Genomic DNA, 20,694 nt, shown 5'->3' on the forward strand with positions numbered 1-20,694 from the left:
AAAAGTGTGAAGCCATCAACAAGCTCTAGAGAAAGATCGCCAATGGCTTCGACATCTGCTCGGACTCTATTTGCAACTTTAACGTGTCTTTTGCTTCTTTCCGTAGTCCTCGTCGAACAGAAGCCCTGTAAAGAATTAGCAACATGAACAGTTGCACCTGAATCAATCCACCATGTAGATTTCAAATACTGTACATATAGGGATTCATTTATGAACGTAATAATGTTCTCACCTTTCTTTGCCATGACCATCTTTAAGTAATCGGGACAATTTTCTTATAATGTCCCGTCTTCTTGCAATAGAGACATTGGCCTTTCTCTACTATGAACTAGTTCTGTTGAGGCTGATGCAGCATGGGACCCTTTCCCTTTGACTTTGAGGAGAAGTTAGCATTATTATACTTTTTCTTATTGTCTTTCAGGTAATTGATAGTGCCACCATTGGCAGCTTTTATTCTCTCCTCCTCTTGCACACATATAGCCATGAGCCTCTCTAAGTCCCACTTTTTGGGCTGTATGTTGTAGTTGACAACAAAAGTGTCAAACTCTTTTGGCAAGGAAGAAAAAATCAGATGAATAAAGAACCCTTTCTTGAGAGCCAGATCCATTAGTTTTAGCTTAGATGCCAAATTGCTCATCCTTAGTATGTTCTCTCTTATGCCACCATTACCAGAGTACCTCTCTGTCACCAGCTGCTTTATCATCTGGGTAGCAAATGTCTTTGAAGAGCTAGTGAACTGACTCTTTATTCTGTCGAGGTACTCGATAATGGTGTCACACTCTAGGATTGAGCCCATAATTATAGGTTCAATCGTATTCTTTATCACAGCCAAACATTTCTTGTTGGCAGTGACCCACTTCCTATGCTCAAGGTCATAGGACATCTTTTAGGATGCAAAATCTGTCTCTCTGGTTGCCCAAGCGGCATCAGCCTCGTTTGTCTCCCTCACCGGTGCCACAGGCTTAGTGGGACACGGTGAGGTGACTACCCAGTCCACCTCAGCTAAGATGAAGGCCAGATCTATCTTTTTCTTCCACTTCATGTAGTTGTCACCTTTGAGAGTGGTGATCTCTTTGATACAACCTATTAAGTTGTATCCGCCTGAAAACACAATTCATATAGAGTGAGAACATAAATAATAACAATTGCATGCCTTAGTTCCAACGTTGGTCAAAATTAAAACATATAATTGTCCTCTACACTAATTCTACATCACCGTTGGGCAAAAATAGAATTAATGCATGACAAAACTCATCATTAACATCATAATATTGTCATTAATCAACGTTGGTCAGCATAATAACAATATTATAATCAACTAAAAAACATATCTATTTTCAAAATTAAATTCTCCCGTTGGTTCGAATTTAATAATGAAAATAACAACTTTAAATATGCAGCGGAAAATTAATCTCAATTTAGTGAATTTTACCCACAGGAAAATTCTCTTTTCTATTTTCTTTAAGCCATTTATCCATTTTCTAGGAAATAAATATTCACTGGAAAAAGAAAACAAAAAATGACTCATTTCAGCACTGTTCATTGGCCCAGCAAGGAAAACCAGCTCGGCCCACTACCTCTGCTCGATGCCCGGCCTCACCAAGGCCGCAACGTGGGCCTGGGCTGGCAAAGTGCCGCGGCCGCGCGCGCCCACCTGGGCCACGAAACGGCCCACTCGATCTGAGCCGTCCGCGCCGATCCGACGGTCGGGCATCGTTATCGGGTAATCAAAACCCCCGACGGCCGACGCGGGCAAAACCCTAACGCCATTCTCTTCTTTGCTCTCTCTCCCTTCACCACTCTCTCTTCTCTCCTCAGCGCAGCTACAGCAACAACCGAGCGAGTGAACGAGCGAAACGGTGGAGCGGGCAGCCATGGCGCTGTCGTCGGCCCCCTCGCCGTCGAGCGGCCAGGCCGCGGCACCCCCTTGGCCGAAGCCCGGCGAGCAGCGCCCCCGGCTCGGCCTTCTTCTCCCCGTACGCCAGTGAGCCGCACTACGGTGGTGCCAGCAGCGGTCGAGGCAGGGCTCCCTTTCCCCTTCTTCCCCTTCTGATTTGCATTCTTTCTTTTGTTCTTCTCGGATTCAACCGATTGGGGATCTAGGGTTAGGGTTTCGGGTTTCATTGTTCTTTTAACTCGTGATTGATTCGCGGGTTTAGGGTTTGGCTCTTACCTTCTTAAGGCCGAAACCCTCTTCTTTTTCTCCTTTCCTTAACCCAATTATTGTTAGGGTTCAACCGAACCCTCTGTCTTCTCAGATCCGAACCGGATCTGATCAGCTTTCTTGTCTATTTACCGGTTCTAGATCTAAAAAAACCCTAGAAACCGTGGCTCCGATATCATTGTTAGACTATTCGGATCACAAGGGACATAGATCTAGCAGGGTACATCTTTTAATGGATAACATGTTTTAGTACATCTACTAGACAGAGATTAGAGAGAGAGAGAGGAGTAGTGCTAGGTTACCGACCGTCGTAGAGCTTCAATCCAGATGCGTCGGCCATCTCGTCGATGTCTGCGCTAGGGCAACGACGGTCAGTGAAGGCGATGTCGGTGATGCGCGGTGGTGACCGGCGGTGAAGGCAATGGAGTCCGGTGCCGGCGGTGAAGATCGATAGCGGCGCAGTGCAGTGGTGGAGGTGCTTCCCGTCACTGGCTGCACCCCTCACTAGATCAGGTTTTAGGTTTGTCGGTGGGGAGCTCGGCTCAGGCGAACCTCGTACTCAGAGCCACCGGCCCCCACCTCTATATATTGTGTAGTGTGACAGGGGCCCTCCAGCCATAGTGGGTTGGGCACCCCCGATCAGGGCGCGGATCAAAGGCCCAACTGGGTCGTTGGGCCCAGTTTGGGATTAGAGATCGATCTAACAACCGTCAGATAATCTGGCGGACAGCGGCGGCGATGACTGCCTCAGCTATACGGAAGCGCTGTGAAGCGGTTGTGGCGATCGTGGTCGTCCTCGTTGTCCTAGGGGTGATTGGCTTCAGACTTGTAATTCTAGTGGCATTGGCGCCAGGGCCTTGAACTTACCTTTACATGGCGCATGAAAGTTAGTGTTGGGAGCCATAGAATAGATAGCGATAGAAAAAAAATGAAACTAATGGAAACATATTGGGGCAGGGCTCTTAAAATGGACTGTAAAGTGAATTAGTGCACGCCTATACTGCAAAAAGGAATGTAAAATGCAAATAAGTTTCTACGCACCTCTTTTTTTATTAGATATAATTTGGACGCAAACAACTCACACCACACTCACTTTACATGTAACTTTTTTTATTGGTATAACTTAGACGCACACAACCCACACTCATACCACATGCGCACACACGCAAAGAAAGAGATTGGAGACTCTCTAGCCTCCAGTGCGCGGGAAACGTGTAGTACCACCGAATGCGTACGCGCTCGTGTATACGACGCCAGAATTTGAACCTTGGTGAGTAACGTCCCATTGGACAGCCGTACCACCGGACCACAGGCCTTTTCGTGTTTCTACTCACCTCCTACCCATACCGGTTGAACATTCTTTTCTTTCTATATAAAACAGAGTACTAGAAAGCTCCTAGACATGCACGGACACAAACTTCTATAAGGATTTGTTTGGATCCATTCATTTTGAAGGAATTGAAATTTACTTAATGAACTAGGCTATTCGGCTTAGATTTTGACATTCCATAACTTTTCAACTTTCAAATGTAAGCCTGGTAGAGAACCGAGCTTTACTCCCGGTGGGGAACCCCCTCTAGTCCTGGTTCCCCACCCGGGAGCAAGCATCCGGGACTAAAGGGGGGTCCTTTAGTCCCGGGTCAGGAACCGGGACTAAAGGAGGACCTTTAGTCCCGGTGGGTAACACCAACCGGGACTAAAGGTGCCTCCTGACATGCCACGATGGCCGGCACCTTTAGTCCCGGTTGGTAATACGAACCGGGACTAAAGGTTTTTTTTTCTTTTTTCTTTTCTTTTCATTTTTTTGTTTTCTTTTCAAAATAGGTTTTCGAAGTCATATTGTACGCTGCTAATTATACATTTATACGCGCGTATAGTATGTTTCGGTTCAAGCACAATGAACGTATTAAATCACACAATTCAAGCATAGAAATATATATATATATATATATATATATATATATATATATATATATATATATATATATATATATATATATATGCATGCATGCATCATATATATATTTACATGCATGCATGCATATGTGTATTTTACATTATATTATTTCATGTGCATATATTACAAAAGATTGCATTACAGTTGTTGTGACATAAAAAGTTTCCTCTCATCCTCTAGCTTGGCTTCAATGGCAGTGTTGGGTCGAAGTAGAACTCGCCCTTGGAATCGATGACTTGCTCATTAAAAAATTCGGCTATAGACTCTTGAATTGCTTTGATTTGGTCTTGCCGTATGACCTTTTCCTCCAACCATCGAGTCTACAGGTTTGAATTAAAGGAAAATAAATTAATATATGTACATATATATATATAAAGACATAGTAACACAATCAATAATAATAATTAAATGAATATATAGTGTATTTTTAACGTACTTTGAGTCTCTCTGTAGGAGTTCTTTGGGAGAGCACCTTAATAACCTTGCAAACATAGTAACCACAGTAGTTGTTCCCCTGTTCCTGCCTCAGACACCACTTTACGAGAAAAAGATTTGTCATCCAATCTGGTGATCCGGTGAAAGCTATATGTTTAATTAATAAAGATGATGCGATTCAGGGGACTTACTTTCAAAGGGATTACATTCAGTGGCGCTTTGCATTTTTCCATGTGTTGCTTCTCAATAAAGGTTTTCCAAACACTGCCCAATAAAAAATTTGCCACATCATCAGATATAGTTAATCATCATGATTGTGTGTATATATAGTTGCTAGAGATCCCAAAATTACCTCTGGATAATATCTATCATATCTTGGTAGTCTTGTTGTGGTTTTCTCATCGAGTCATAGATTATCAAGTGACTTTTCACCAGATCGATGTCCATCAATATCCAGTGATTGATGCATGTGTTTATAGGATATAACGCATAACACTCATTAATTAACTAGAATCAACATATGAGCCATTAAGGATGATCGACATGATTAACACTCACTTGAAGTTATAGGGAAAGAGTATATCCTTCTTGTGGCGTTGGTTCACTAAGAAGTTCATGAGGTTACTCTCTGACTCATTCTTCCAATTAGTCTTTGGAGTAAGTGGGTCTTTGAATACTATATGGGGATCAACAAAACCAATTTCATTGCAGCCTTCCTTTCTGAGCTCTGTCATTGTAAATCTGCATATATATAGTACTTGTTAGGATAATTTATATGCATATACACACATATGATGAGTTTAATAATAGATCGAAAGAATTATTACTTACAGGCAATAGCAGCTAATGATAACTTTGTCCAGAGAGGTCAGGTGGCATAGTTGATGAAATTCTGCAAAGTCAACATACATAACATCATCGCCACGGAACCAATGTTCGTCTCTAATTCTGACACCAACACAGAAGTCTCCACTGGCAGACGCCTGCATGTACCACTTGTTTAGCAGGTACATTTGCGTCCCCAGATCAGATAAGGCTTGAGGGTTGTATAGACTCTGGCCTAGTACAAATTTTTTCTTCCAAATATCAACCTCCGCCGCACTCTCAATGTTTCCATCACCAAACATCTGGTAAAGGTCGAGACCAGTCTCATCAAGAAATTGACCAAGGTGATCCAAATCGACATCCGGAGGTATGTTTGCCTGATGCATTAATCCTAAATTCGAACCATATTCATTACCAACATCTAGCGGGGGGATTGATTGGTGCGCTTGTTGTCTGAGTTGGGCAACTCCTTTCCCTGCCCGCTTCTTTTTCTGTGCTGCCTCAATTGACTTGGTGAGAGTGCGGTCATAGTCCGATAACGTTGATTTGGACGGCTTACGAGATTCCCGCTGTTGTTGCTGGTAAGAAGTCACCTTTTTTCTTAGAATATCTGGAGCTACGAAGAAGTACGGTTTCTCCGGGTTTCTCCTTGCTTCTTGATTCATTTTAAGTTTGTCATAGAATCTAGACATGTCTTTTTTATATGCATCAGTTCCTTCTTCCTTCTCTTCAGATATTATTTTGGGAATAGCCCTTGGTTTCACGGTGGCTTTCTTTGCAGGCGGGGACTGGTTCTTCGTTTGAGGGGCTGGCCTCTTGCTAGGCTTCTTGGTAGGCGGGGGCGGGGGAGGCGTTGGAGACCTCCTTGGAGGTGTTGGCAGCGGCGTTGGAGACCTCCTTGGAGGTGGCGGCTGCGGCGTTGGAGACCTCCTTGGAGATGGTGTGGATGCAGCTTCGTCTTCCAACACAATGTCATCATACAGAGCACTATGATGATCTGGCAATTGAACAATTGGATTTAGGTTGGGGGAGGATCTGCTACAAAAAAAGGAATGACATATTATTATGAGCAGATTGTTAATTATTTAAGCCAATACAAATTAATGATGTAGTGTTTTCATCCGCACGTACCTATGGTGAGGTAGTTCAGGAGGAGGTGGTGCCGACATCCCTGGAATGATGATGTAGCGCTTGCGCCATAGAATGAATGTCTTCTCCGCTTCTCCTAGAGTCTTCTCACCATCACCTCCAGGAATGTCAAGAGGCAAATCACTAAAACCTTTTTCAGCTTTATCTACCGAGATGGTAGCATATCCTTCTTGGATTATATTCCCATGAATCCTTGGTGTCTTGGTTCGGTTGATAGGATTAACAAGACCGATAGCCACCTTGATTGTGGAATTCTCCTTCGGAATGTGTAGCTCACACGTTGTACAAGGTTCAGTGACGTCATCCACAGGGAAGCGCAGTTCTGTGTCCCCTTGATTTGGTATCTCCATGGAAGTGCAGCTGCTTTTCAACTGAACAGATTGGCTAATGTTGATTCCTGGCTCTGATGCCTGCTTGCTTGCACTCACTGCTATTTGCACTTGCCTTCTGATTTCCTCCAGCATTCTCGCTTCAAGGTTTTTTTCCCGCTCCTGTGCTTCACGCACCGCTTCCTCCAACCTCTGGAGCCACTGTGCCTCTTCTTCCTTCTTTCTCTGGCGACTTCTGTAGGAAGGTCTGTCCTGAGGGAATCCATGCTCCCACGAGACACTTCCTTTGCCTCTAGTTCGGCCACCATGTTCAATAGTCCCAATGGCGTATGTCAGCTCATCCTTCTCTCTGTTGGGCCTGAACGCACCACTAGCAGTAGCTCTCTGAGCATAAAACAATCTTTCTGCTGCTTCTTGCAGTCTTGCGCCATAAACGCACTTCCCTGTCTCCTGGTCTAGTGTTCCCCCATGAGCGAAAAATCAATTCTTTGCACGTTCTCCCCACTTGAGTGATTCTGGTCTGATACCCTTGGCAAGAAGGTCTGCTTCTATTTTGTTCCACTTCTTAATGGTAGTCGGGTAGCCACCTGATCCCAAGGTATGGTGGTATGTCTTCTGTTGGGCATTATGTTGGTTCTTTATCACCCGACTCACACCCTCTTCCGAAGTCTTGTACTGTACAAACTCATCCCAATAGGGCCTCTGCTTTGAGATCGGGCCTGGGACAGTAAAATCTGGTGCTATGTTCTTCTTCACATACGTCGTGTATAGGTGTTTCTTCCAAGTCTGAAACTGGGTGGCCATCTTCTTCATTGCCCAATCCCTAACTCGCTCCTTCAATTCATCACCATCTATTATATCATCATAACCATCTGTTTGGAGCGTGAAATATACCAAGACATCTTTCCAAATTAACGCCTTGTCATGATCGGAGACAAAACTGATATGAGGAGCATTGGTCTTCTTCTTCCATTCACGGGTACTAATCGGGAGCCGGTCCCGTACAAGGTAACCACAGTGGTGCACAAATTTCATTTTATTCGGCCCCCCCGGTTCTCCTGTATCCACATTGAACTCCGAGATGATGAAGCGGCCCTCCAATGGCTTTTTGGGACCTCGAACATTTTTACTCTTCGTTGTAGTTGTTGATGTCGATCCAGAGGGCTACAAAACATAAACATTATTTTTAATGTCATGAGCACACATAAGACATATGATAATATATATAGCTAATAATAAAAAATATATACTTGGCCAATATGTTGTTGCTCATTTTGTTCAAGAGCTAAGTACTGACTCCCGTCATCTGCATCCTCTTGCACGTTATTTTTAGCACCATCATCGCCGGCAACTTGAGTGCCAGTGTTGATCAAATTCATCATCAACTCCTCCTCATCCATGTTTCTCGGGTCGGCCATCTAGCTTCAAAAAACAAAACCAATATATAGTACGTCAAATCTTTGCTTACATGCATAAAATCTACGAACAATATGCATTATTAAATCTTGCCCCTCGGTCACAGACGCAATTCGCCACACTAGGGCGAACTACGTCGGTACTAGGGCGAATTAGGGCTATACATAAACGGCCGAGGGCAAATTGCGTCGGTGACTAGGGCGAACCACGTCGGTGACATCAACAGCGCGGTTCGCCCTGGTGTGATTGTTTAGCATTAACGATAACGATAATACGAATGTTGATCAACTAGGCCACGAGAAAGGGCGGTGTGACAAGAGTGGCGGTGCTCCACTCCGCCGTATATATGTCTGTACACATGGGTGAACGAGGGCGGTGGTGCTCCGCCGTATACATAGAAACGCATGGGCGAACGAGGGCGGCGGTGCTCCGCGACGTATATATACATGCATATGAATACAAATGACGTATAAACCATGTGAACCATGTAGTCATTCATCATATGAGAAAATTCTATGTGATAATGTAAGTATAAGTCATTATGAAATGTAAGTATATGTGTCTTATTGCTAATATAACCAGAGAGAATTACTCCCGAAGAGGTTCACAACAACATGCCAAAAATGATCAAACGAGGGCAGCGGAACTGGCCTAAACCCTAGGGCGAATGAGGGCGGCGGTGCTCCGCCGTATACATAGAAACGCAATAATGATAAACTAACATATATGCAATAATGTACCCCATTGGCTAAAAAGTACCTTATATTGTTTAGTCAAAATTAAATTGTTTTAAGTTTGATCAAATTTATAAAAAAATACTTTGCTATTTATGATATCAAATTAGTATCATTCAGTTTATTATCATGTAATATAATTTCACAGTATAATCTATTTAGTATGATAAGTGATGATATTTTTCTCTATATGAACTTGGTCAAAATTATCATAGTTTTTTTAACTGAAATCATGGAGCATTGCTTCCCAGCACTTTATTAACCATAAACAAAATACAAGAAAGTTAGCGAAGTGCTAACTATTTCGACCAAACCTATAAGATCTTTCTTTTTATGATGGACATCACTGTTTTTTATGTTCATTGAAGTGAAATCTTCAATGATCAACTGCAGTCTGATCAAATGTGTTTGATCGGCGCGAGGATCCGAGATCGAGCAAGCTAGCACAGCGTGCTCCTCATCATGATCGATCTGTTGGTCACGGTGTAGCCTGGAGATGGAACGGAGCAAGCAGTTAGCGTACCTTGGGAATCGGCGAAGAACGTACGGTACCGGTGGTGTGGCCGCGCGTCTGGTGGGGGTGGCCGGGCAGCAGTGGCGCCGCGAGGTCATCGGCGCGCGGGGTGGCGTGGGGACCGCGGACGTGTGCGAGGCGGTGGCGGCGACCGACGTCGGGCGGGGTGGCGGCGGCGTCCTCGGTGTGGCGGGCCGAGTGGCGTGGGCGCAGGGGAGAGGAATCGGCGAAGAACGCAAGGAAGAAGATGGCATTGGTATATATATGCCACGCCCCTTTACTCCCGGTGCCATCCCCCCACCGAGAGTAAAGGTCCTTTACTCCCGGTGCGTGTTACCAACCGGGAGTAAAGGTACCTTTACTCCCGGTTGGTAACACGCACCGGGAGTAAAGGTTTACCTTTACTCCCGGTTGGTAACACGCACCGGGAGTAAAGGGTTTTTTTTGGCAGGCCAGGAAACTGGGAGTAAAGGTGGCCTGCAGTTTCGTTTCCCGCCTGTTTTAAGCAATAGTCTTGTTAAATACAATAGAAATGCAATAGTTTTTGTTAAATCCATAGTAAATTAAATAAAAGGCATAAAATTATTTTGTTAAAAATATAAATTTTCTTTTTGTTTATTGCACATAGGAAAAATCTATAACCTAACTTTTTTTATTTTTTGTTAGAATTATAAAACATAATGTAACTAATATTTATTATTTCGTTAATGCAAAAATGTAGTATTTAATTAAAATTATTAAAACTATTGGTTTTGGACAGGAAATTTGTTTTCACATCATTTTAACGTTAATATTTTAATTTTTCATCACCCAGTATCCTAATTTACCTTTTTGAGAGAGAAATCCCACCAAATCAAACATTGATTTAATTTGAAACATGACATAATAGACATCTGAGTTCACAATTATTATATAATCTCTCAAACACACACTATATTAAATCACTATATCATCAAGTGGGCACAGCAGTGAACTTCTTCTTTACGTATGTCCCTTGGTTATGATCGCTTCGTAACCATGGAGTGTCCTCATCATTTACCAAGATGCTAGGGTCTTTGTTCACTTTGAAGGGTGGAATTCGGTCATCTTTTTCATATTCTTCTGACATGTCCGACTTGTCCTCAATTCCCACGATGACTCTTTTCCCTGAAAGAACTATGTGGCGCTTTGGCTCTTTGGTTTAGTCATTATCGTTTTTCCCTCTTTTTGGTTTGGTAGACATATCATTGACATAGAACACCTGATTCACATCCTTGGCAAGGACGAATGGTTCGTCTTTGTACCCAATATTACTAAGGTCTACTGTTGTCATTCCATACTCGTTGTCTACTGTTACCCCGCCTCCGGTCACCTTGACCCATTGGCACTTGAACAATGGGATCTTCAAAGTAGGTGCATATTCTAGTTCCCATATTTCATCTATGCGTCCATAATATGTCTGCTTATTCCCATTCGGGTCTATGGCATCTATGCGGACATCACTGTTTTGGTTGGTACTCCTTTTATCTTAGGCTACTGTGTAGAATATGTTCCCATTTATCTCGTACCCTTTGTATGTGACGATATGCCATGATGGTTGCATAGCCAATAAATACAGTTGCTCATGGATGCTCTCATCACCTTGACATTTTTTTCGCAACCAACCGCCGAAAGTTTCCATGTGCTTATGCGTAATTCAAGCTTCAGTCTTCCCTAGAAACTCGGATCGTAAGAGATCCTTGTGTGTCTCAATATACGGATCTACTAAAGAGGAGTTCTGTAGAACTGTGTAGTGCGCTTTATTGAAATAATCATCATCCGTACCAATATATGTTTTCCTCCCTAGTGTCCCCTTTCCGCTTAGTCTCCCCTCATGTCTCGATTCAGGAACACCAATCGAGTCAAGGTCGGGAATAAAGTCAACACAGAACTCAATGACCTCTTCTGTTCCATAGCCCTTGGCGATGCTTCCTTCTGGGAGAGCATGGTTGTGAACATATTTCTTCAGGACTCCCATGAATCTCTCTAAGGGGAACATGTTGTGTAGGAACACAGGACCGAGAGTGAAAATCTCCTTGACTAGGTGAACTAGGAGGTGTGTCATAATATCAAAGAAGGAAGGAGGGAACACCAACTCAAAGCTGACGAGACATTGAACCACATCATTCTGTAGTTTAGCTAGATCAGTTGGATCAATTGTCTTCTGAGAAATTGCATTGAGGAATGCACATAGCTTCACGGTGGCTAGACGTACATTTGGAGGTAGAATTCCTCTTAATGCAACTGGAAGTAATTGCGTCATGAGAACGTGACAGTCATGGGACTTTAAGTTACAGAATTTCTTCTCTGGCACATTTATAATACCCTTTATATTCGAGGAGAATCCAGATGGTACCTTGATGTTGTTTAAGCATTCAAACATGATTTCCTTCTCCTCTTTGCTTAGAGTGTAGCTAGCAGGACGTAAGTAATGGCGTCCATCATCTGTCTTCTCTGGATGTAGGTTGTCTCTTTCTCTCAAACAACGCAGGTCCTGTCGTGCTTCAAATGTGTCCTTAGGCTTTCCATACACACCCATAAAGCCTAGCAGGTTCACACAAAGATTCTTCATCAGGTGCATCACGTCGATCGAGCTACGGACCTCCAGGACTTGCCAATAGGGTAGGTCCCAAAATATGGACTTCTTCTTCCACATGGGTGCGTGACCGTTAGCGTCTTTCGGAATAGGTTGGTTTCCATGTCCTGTTCCAAAGATGACTTTCACATCATTGACCATATCGAGTACATCCTCACCGGTTCGGTTGCGAGGCTTGGTCAGGTGGTCTGCCTTCCCTTTAAAATGCTTGCCTTTCTTTCTTACGGGGTGATTTGCAGGAAGAAATCGACGATGGCCAAGGTACACGACCTTTCGACATTTTTTCAAGAATACACCTCTAATATCACCGAAGCAGTGTGTGCATGCATTATATCCCTTGTTTGACTGTCCTGAAAGATTACTTAGAGCAGGCCAATCATTGATTGTTACGAACAACAATGCTCGCAGATCAAAGTGTTCCTGTTTGTACTCATCCCACACACGTACACCTTCTTTATTCTACAAAATGAGAAGTTCGTCAATAAGTGGTCTCAGGTACACATCGATGTCATTGCCAGGTTGCTTCGGGCCTTGGATGAGCACATGCATCATAATGAACTTCCGCTTCATGCATAACCAAGGAGGAATGTTGTAGATACTTAGAGTAACAGGCCAAGTACTATGACTACTGTTCTGCTCTCCAAAAGGATTGATACCATCTGTACTTAAAGCAAACCTTAAGTTTCTTGTGTCATTTGCAAACTCCGGGAATTCTCTGTTGATTGCTCTCCACTAGGACCCATCAGCAGGGTGTCTCAACATATTGTCTACCTTACGGTCTTCTTTGTGCCATCGTAACAATTTTGCATGTCCTTTGTTTCTGAATAGACGTTTCAAGCGTGGTATTATAGGAGCATACCACATAACCTTGGTAGGGATTTTCTTACGCGGACGTTCGCCCTCAACATCACCAGGGTCATCTCGCCTGATCTTATACCGCGACGCATGGCATACCGGGCATGCATCTAATTTCTCGTACTCTTTGCCACGGTACAGGATGCAGTCATTAGGACATGCATGTATCTTCTCTATTTCTAGCCCCATAGGACAGACAACTTGTTTTGCTTCGTAGGTAGTGGCGGGCAATTCATTGTACTTCGGAAGCATCTTCTTTTGGATTTTTAGTAACTCTCCAAATCCCTTGTCAGATACACCATTCTTTGCCTTCCATTGCAGCAATTCTAGTGTGGTTTCCAACTTTTTCTACCCTGCATCACAAGTTGGGTACAACAATTTCTTGTGATCTTCTAGCATCCGCTCGAACTTGATCTTCTCCTTTTCACTTTCACATTCTCTTTGTGCATCACGAATGACCTGAGAAAGATCATCAGACGGCTCATCTTCTGCGGCTACCTCTTCTTCAGCTTCTCCCATTGCAGTATCATTGAAGCACGCACCATCAGGAATAATATCATTGTCGTCCCATTGTTCTTCTTCACCTTCTTCCATTACAACACCGGTTTCTCCGTGCTTTGTCCAACAAATATAGTTTGGCATGAAACCCGACTTGAACAAGTGTGAATGAAGAGTCCTTGAGCAAGGATATTCCACCGTATTCTTACATATGGCACATGGACAGCACATGAAACCGTCGCGTTTGTTTGCCTCGGCCGCACGTAACAAAGAATGTACGCCGTCAATGAACTCTTGGGAGCGGCGATCAGCATTATACATCCAATGACGGCTCATCTGCATTACATGACATAAATATCATATTAAAACCTAGATCATAATTAATTATTTATACAACATGCGTGCCACCACAAAAGATACAAATTTATGAAAGAATCGCTACAATGTAGACAATCCCAACTACCACTAAAAGAACTAAAGCTAAAATATATTTCAGGAGCACAAGGATTTCGCGACCAATCTCAACTAAAACAGACAGATCCCCCGATTGTGCAACATCTTTGGGCTTCTTCGGCTGGATCACTGCCTCATTAGCCGCCGTATCTGCCTGTTGTGCAAGTTATTTTTGCACGAGTTCAACATACTCTTCCTCCCAGTAGAAGCCTGAACATCGTCCACTGCCATCCCACTGAAATTAAAACAAAAAATTAGAACTTTAATCACAACCATCATGAAAATAGGTATAAACTAACCATAATCATTAAATATGATAAAATAACTCACATTGCGATCCGGACACTTGTAGAAGATACGATCATTGTTGGGACCCTCCTTCACTCGGTACTCCATCACAATCTTCGTCTCATCACGACACTTGCCGCATGGAATGAGAGGAAGGCCCGGCCTAAGTCGCTTTGGAAACCCATGAGAGGCCGAGGACCCGGAAGAAGTTGCCATCTACTCTCTATACTCATTTTTAATACACTATAAATTTCTCCTTTTATAAACAAATAAAATTAAGAAACTATAAAATTATCTAGATCTCTAAACAATGATATTTTTAATGGTCATTGTGTTCTCGTCTTTTACTGCGGCAGGTAAGTAATTCACATGATATTTCCGCAAATTAACAGAAGAATGGGAGTGTACACACATAACAGACTACTGCGACGATATCGGGACATGTGAATAAATAACCATCCGTACTAGTTGAACTTGCTTACGTGATCATCTCGGTGAGCATTTCTCCACCGGACGGCACCGTACTTGGTCAAGGAAGAGCTCCGATTCTACGAGGAAGGGAACACGGTCTTCCACGACCGTTGTCGCTCTCCCTCGTAGAATCAAAGCTCCTCCTTAACGTTCGTTACTGTTCGGCAGAGAACATGCTCGCCGACATGAACACGGTCCGCTAGTTCAACTAGTACGGATTTTCTATAATTTTCTAACTATTTTCTAAGTTTTTCATTTCATAGAAAGTTAAAATAAAAAGTACGGTGATTGACAGACTACTGCGACGATATCGGGACATGTGAATAAATAACCATCCGTACTAGTTGAACTTGCTTACGTGATCATCTCGGCGAGCATTTCTCCACCGGACGGCACCGTACTTGGTCAAGGAAGAGCTCCGATTCTACGAGGAAGGGAACACGGTCTTCCACGACCGTTGCCGCTCTCCCTCGTAGAATCAAAGCTCCTCCTTGACGTCCGTTACCGCTCGGCAGAGAACATGGTCGCCGAGATGAACACGGTCCGCAAGTTCAACTAGCTACTTTAACCTTCTTTCATGTAAATATGCAAGCTTGAAGTGATTTTGAGCTCAAATTGCTTACAAATGAAAAAAACCACAATAAAGAACCATATATATATATATATAGTGAACAAAATGAGATAAGACAATGGTGAAAATGAGAGTATGAGATTGGTAACCTTTATAACTGAAGAATCGACGGAGAAATCGAAGAAATCGATGGAGGAATCGAAGAATGGATGGAGGAACAATGGAGGGAGGGAGGAAGCAAGAACACTAGTGCAGTGAGCTTCAAAATATGCTGAGCTCGGGCTCGGGGAGGAAGGAGACGGCCGGGATATAAAGGGGAGACCTTTAGTCCCGGTTGGTGGCTCCAACCGGGACTAAAGGTAACTTTCCAACCCCGGACGCAGCCACGGCCCGGGAGTAGACCTTTACTCCCGGTTGGAGCCACCAACCGGGAGTAAAAGTATACCTTTAGTCCCGGTTGGTGGCTCCAACCGGGACTAAAGGTCCCTGCCACCTCTGTCTGGCGCAGTAGCCGTTGGGCAGGGACCTTTAGTCTTGGTTGGAGCCACCAACCGAAACTAAAGATATCTCTAGTCCCGGGCGCAAAAAATTCCGGGACTAGAGCCCATTTTGGTCGAGGATCAAAGGTCTGTTCTCTACTAAATTCATGTGGTGGGAGATGGAAATGGATTCTATAGATCCCAATTCTATGTTTCTACGTTACAACTTATAGTACGCTCTTCGACTCACTTTCCTATAGTAGAAGTGTAGCACATAAGTATCTCACTTATGTGGCAAATAATAGTACATATATAAATATATTTCACGTACAACTATATTAGCTTTATTGATTTGTGCCTAAATTATGATTATTTTTTGAGAAAAAAATATTATGATTATTGGAATAGAATTCAAGAATTCCATATTCATTCCAAACGGGGCCTAAACGTCTATGTAAACATTTACCCAATAGACCTTGACATTGATCACAAAGTCATTAGAAGTGGCTCGTATCGACGTGCACGTGATCTACTATTAAGAATAACCAATCCTAGATATGCGAGCATTGGTACGTATTTGCTACCGCATGATGATGTTGTTGTTCCATATATTGAGCGGTGACAATCAAAACACTAGTTAAAAAAATATTATCTCGGCCCATTTCATATTTTCACCTCGGTAGCCATTGCTCTGCTTTTTCGAGAGAAAGGAGATGCCACGTGTCACAATAAAAAATGTGAATCCACACGTATAGGACACAACGAGACAATAAAAAAAAATCTTATCTGCTTTTTCGAGAGAAATGATGATGGCCCAACTCTCTTTTTTTTTTGGGTACTTTTGGTATGATCTCAAGAAGTTAAGAGAAAAAACAAATATTTCTTTAGTTTTTCATGATTGTAATATTTTGTTGAGCAACCAATCTGCAATACCTAGCTATTTCGATAACTTGTAAGAACACGTTGAGCGATTTGAATCTAAACTGCAATTGTTGACTTTTCTTAAAAGTTGCAACATATATGTGTGAGCATCCGCGAATGTATTTAGTTTCGGAAAAAAATGCAAACTAAGACCCAAAATTGTCAAAAATAAAGAGGAAGTCTGAAACATTTCACGAAATGAGTATTTCGATGAAATGAGGACCAACAAAAAGAAATATAAAACGCCATCTTAATTTCCGTTGGCCCAACATTCTTAGCCAGCCCATCTAATTATAGCGCCAAGCATTTTCAGCCCAACAAAAAGCCCATGGAACGGAAAACATTGCACCCAATTACTAAGTGAAAGGCCATACATATATAACAGCCCGAAAAATGAGTCACCAGTTTTCTACAATATGGGCTCAATATATGTACTTCAACTAGGAAGAGGCCTAGCTAGGGCCTTGTTGTCACGACCTACTAGAGCATGTACATCTGTTACTCTTTGAATTATGTGTGCTATGATAGTTATCTATTTTATCCGTTTGCACCTTCTCTATGAACCTATAAGCACTAAAATTGTAAATTAAAATATCTAACTTTTGTTACTAAAACAGTATCGCACTACTACACCATTAGAAATTTTTACCACACGGAAGAGGCCACCATTTATAAAGCCACACGTCCCTATACGATGGCAGCTACAGCAAATCAGAAACCTACATGTCGGTACACAAGTTTTCTTTTCTTTTTGATAAATCGACGCGGGGGGGGGGGGGGGGGGGGGGATCCCCCACCTGGAAGATATATTGATGGTTGGCTCTGAAATAGCCATTTGATTGCAAATACACTTTTCGGATTTTGCTGGTGCTAAGAGTACAATGCGCTAGATATTACAAAGCACAAAAAAGAGGCGAACTGTCAAGTTCCAGTCATGTTGCTGTAGACGAGCACCCCATAGGTAAGCTTCATGTTTGCACGTCATGGTCCACCGACAACACCACAACCAAGAGGCTAAACTCCGCGACCTCCACTCCAACGAGGGCTGTTAAGCTTTGAGTCGATTCAGATAGATGGCAGTCGTGATTACACTGTCTTAGAAGCACATCCAGGACCCAATTGACGCCCGCCAACGCCTAGTGAGGCGAGGAATCCTCAATGGAGGGGGGGGGGGCGGCAAAAAGGAGCACGAGGAGATCAAAGAGAGGGGACCATGGTCTCGTTACTGGTATTTGATGAAACAAGGCAACCAAGGATCATGGAGAAAGGCAGAGCTAGGCCACTGGAAGCAAAGCATGACAGTTAGAACTTATGCAAAACATCGGAGAGAAGGGGTTGGAACTGACGCGGGGTTTTGAGAAGTGCACAGCATGTCATTGTGCACCGGCAAACAACACTCTCAAGTGACAAAACTCCAAGGACCTCCAATCTCCAAGCAACTGTTAAGCTTTGAGCCAAGAAGGCAGACGACAGTCGTGATTTGCACTGTCTTGAAGCACTTCCGGGATCCAGTCGACACCCACCAACGCCCATCAAGGGAAGGAAGCCTCGAAGAAGGGAGGGATGGCAAAAGGAGAACGAAGGGATCCAAGAGAGGGGATCATGGTCCCGCTAACCCAGCATTTGGTGAGACAAGGCAATCAAGGCTCATGGATGATGGTAGAGTAAGTACACTAGTAGCGATATTTTGGGCACCGTGAACAAATACTGGCACCAATGGCCATACCTGAGGCCGACAACGGCGAGGAGCCCCACCTCCACCTCAAGGAGCCCCCGGAGAGGCCGCCACCCTGACGACGTGTAGCAGCAGGGACAGGCCTAGCGCGACGGCGAGGTTCTTCAGCGACGCCTTCAAGAAGGAAATCGTCGTCGCTGGCCCAGGCTAGAGCTGGGCTGAGCTTTCGCCCAGAACCTTGCAAGTGCTCCTGCAGCTGACGCCTTGATGCCGCCCCACATTGCCACTACCACCGCGGGCACAGGCATGGGTGACACCACCACTCTAAAGAACAGGTGTTATGCCCTCCCCAACAGGGGGAGGGCGCCCACGGACACGCAGCCCCGCCGCTGGCTCATTGGTGGCCAAACTGCGCGCACCATGCTCGCACGTGAAGAAGAAACCACCCATAGGCACGCAGCCCCGCCGCCGGCTTGCCCACGGCCAAACCGCGTGCCTAGGGTCCCAACACATGCACAAGAGGAAGAGCGCCGTAGCAGAGAGCAGCACCACCAGATCTTGCTGTGAGATCGAGAATCCGGCGACGGGGGTGGGAAGCCGCTATCTGGTTGAGCAGACACCCGTGCACGGGCTCCCACACTTGGGAGCGCCACACGGGGATCCCGCTTACTGGGGACGCCGGCAAGCCAGAGGGGCTGGCTTGGCCGCTGTCACCCCGGTCGCCATGGCCAGCCAAGGGGCCAGGCAGGCATGGCCCGGCCAGCCACGGCCGTATCCAGGACCGTGCGCCCAGCCAACCACGGCCGCCAGCCGCTGGCCGAGGCGGGTAGGCGGCAGAGGGGGCAGATCTGGGGTTGGGAGCAGCCAATCTAGGGCCAGGGCGGCCGGATCCAACCGCCGACTGGCCGGAGACGCCCGGTCTTAATCCTACAACACAGTTACACCAAACTTAGTTATTAATTAACAATAGATAAAATGTTAGAGCTATAACAAGAAATGCTAGGCCTAGGACTTGCTTGTTCCAGACTTCCAGGCTCCGCCCCTCAGCACATGGTGAAGAAATTAAATAAAGAAACCAAACGTAACATAAAGTTTTGTAATATCGTTAACCTATTCCAATGAAAAGAAACTGCTGCATCTGTGGGTAATAATGCTGACTCACATATATATATTATGGATCCCTGTCACCATCAGACTAATCCCATCCTCCCCTAGTCTTTATTGTGTTCTCCTCCCTGTGGACGGTACGTAGGTTCGTTCCATGCGCGGTGCAATGCATGCATGAAGGCTTCCGAACAAGATAGCAACAAAGGGCCCCTAGGAAAAAAAGATCATGGAGCTAGGGACTGGAGTGGAGTGCCTTGAGGCGAAGGAAAACATAAAGAGCTCCAACAAGCAAAAGATGATATGAATCATGAATGTCCTCAAGAACATGAAGATTTGCTTTCACAAACATCATTGAGGTTTAATTTGCTTTCTTTAATTTGTATATTTTATTTGTGGCAGCTAGATGCATGTTCTTATTTCACCGATATTTTATTTGTGGGCGCGGATTGCGGCATGCGGCGCGGGGGCGTGGGCGGGGTCGGGCTGGCTGGCTATCTGCTTGGACTGCCCGGCCGGCCAAAACTGATTAAGTGCCCCACCCGCCCTTTGCCGAGTGCTGGATCAGGGAGGCACTCGGCAAAGGAGGCAAGATTTTTTTTTTGAAATGTCTTTGTCGAGTGCCCCAGATCTGGCACTCGGCAAAGTTTTTTTTTTGGAAAATACTTGGGACTCGGCAAAGATTTAATTTTTTTTAAAATACCTTTGCCGAGAGCCTTATTCTTGGCACTCGGCAAAGACACCCTTTGCCGAGTGCCATACCCTGGCACTCGGCAACGTTTTTTTTTGTTTTTGGACTCCAAATTTTTTGTGCAGCTCTTTTAAAGTACCAAGAACTCCTAGTTAGAATTTGGGGATTTTTTGTGGCTTTTTGATATATTTAGTTACTTTATTTCATTTACTTGAATTTTTTCGAAAAATATAAATTTGAACTGCACGTGGTATGAATAATGGAATTTAATGATTCAAAAATTGATAGTCATGTTAGTGAGTGTAGTGTGAGGCCGTATCCAGGAACGGACCCGGAATTGATAGTGGCTCAGTGTAGATGTATGCAATTCTAGTATAGAAAAAAAAGTATGTCTCCGTCTCTCTCTCGCTCGCTCCTGCGTATGTGGTATCCCATTTTAATTAGAATGAAACCCGGCCCGTCCCGTCAAGACTGGCCAATAATCAATACGATGTGTGTTTGTGTAGTGCTAGCTGACGTTTCCTTGTCGGAGTGGGGAGCAGAGATCGAGT

This window comes from Miscanthus floridulus, chromosome 10 (assembly GCF_019320115.1).
Source record: "Miscanthus floridulus cultivar M001 chromosome 10, ASM1932011v1, whole genome shotgun sequence".
Classification (NCBI taxonomy): Eukaryota; Viridiplantae; Streptophyta; class Magnoliopsida; order Poales; family Poaceae; genus Miscanthus; species Miscanthus floridulus.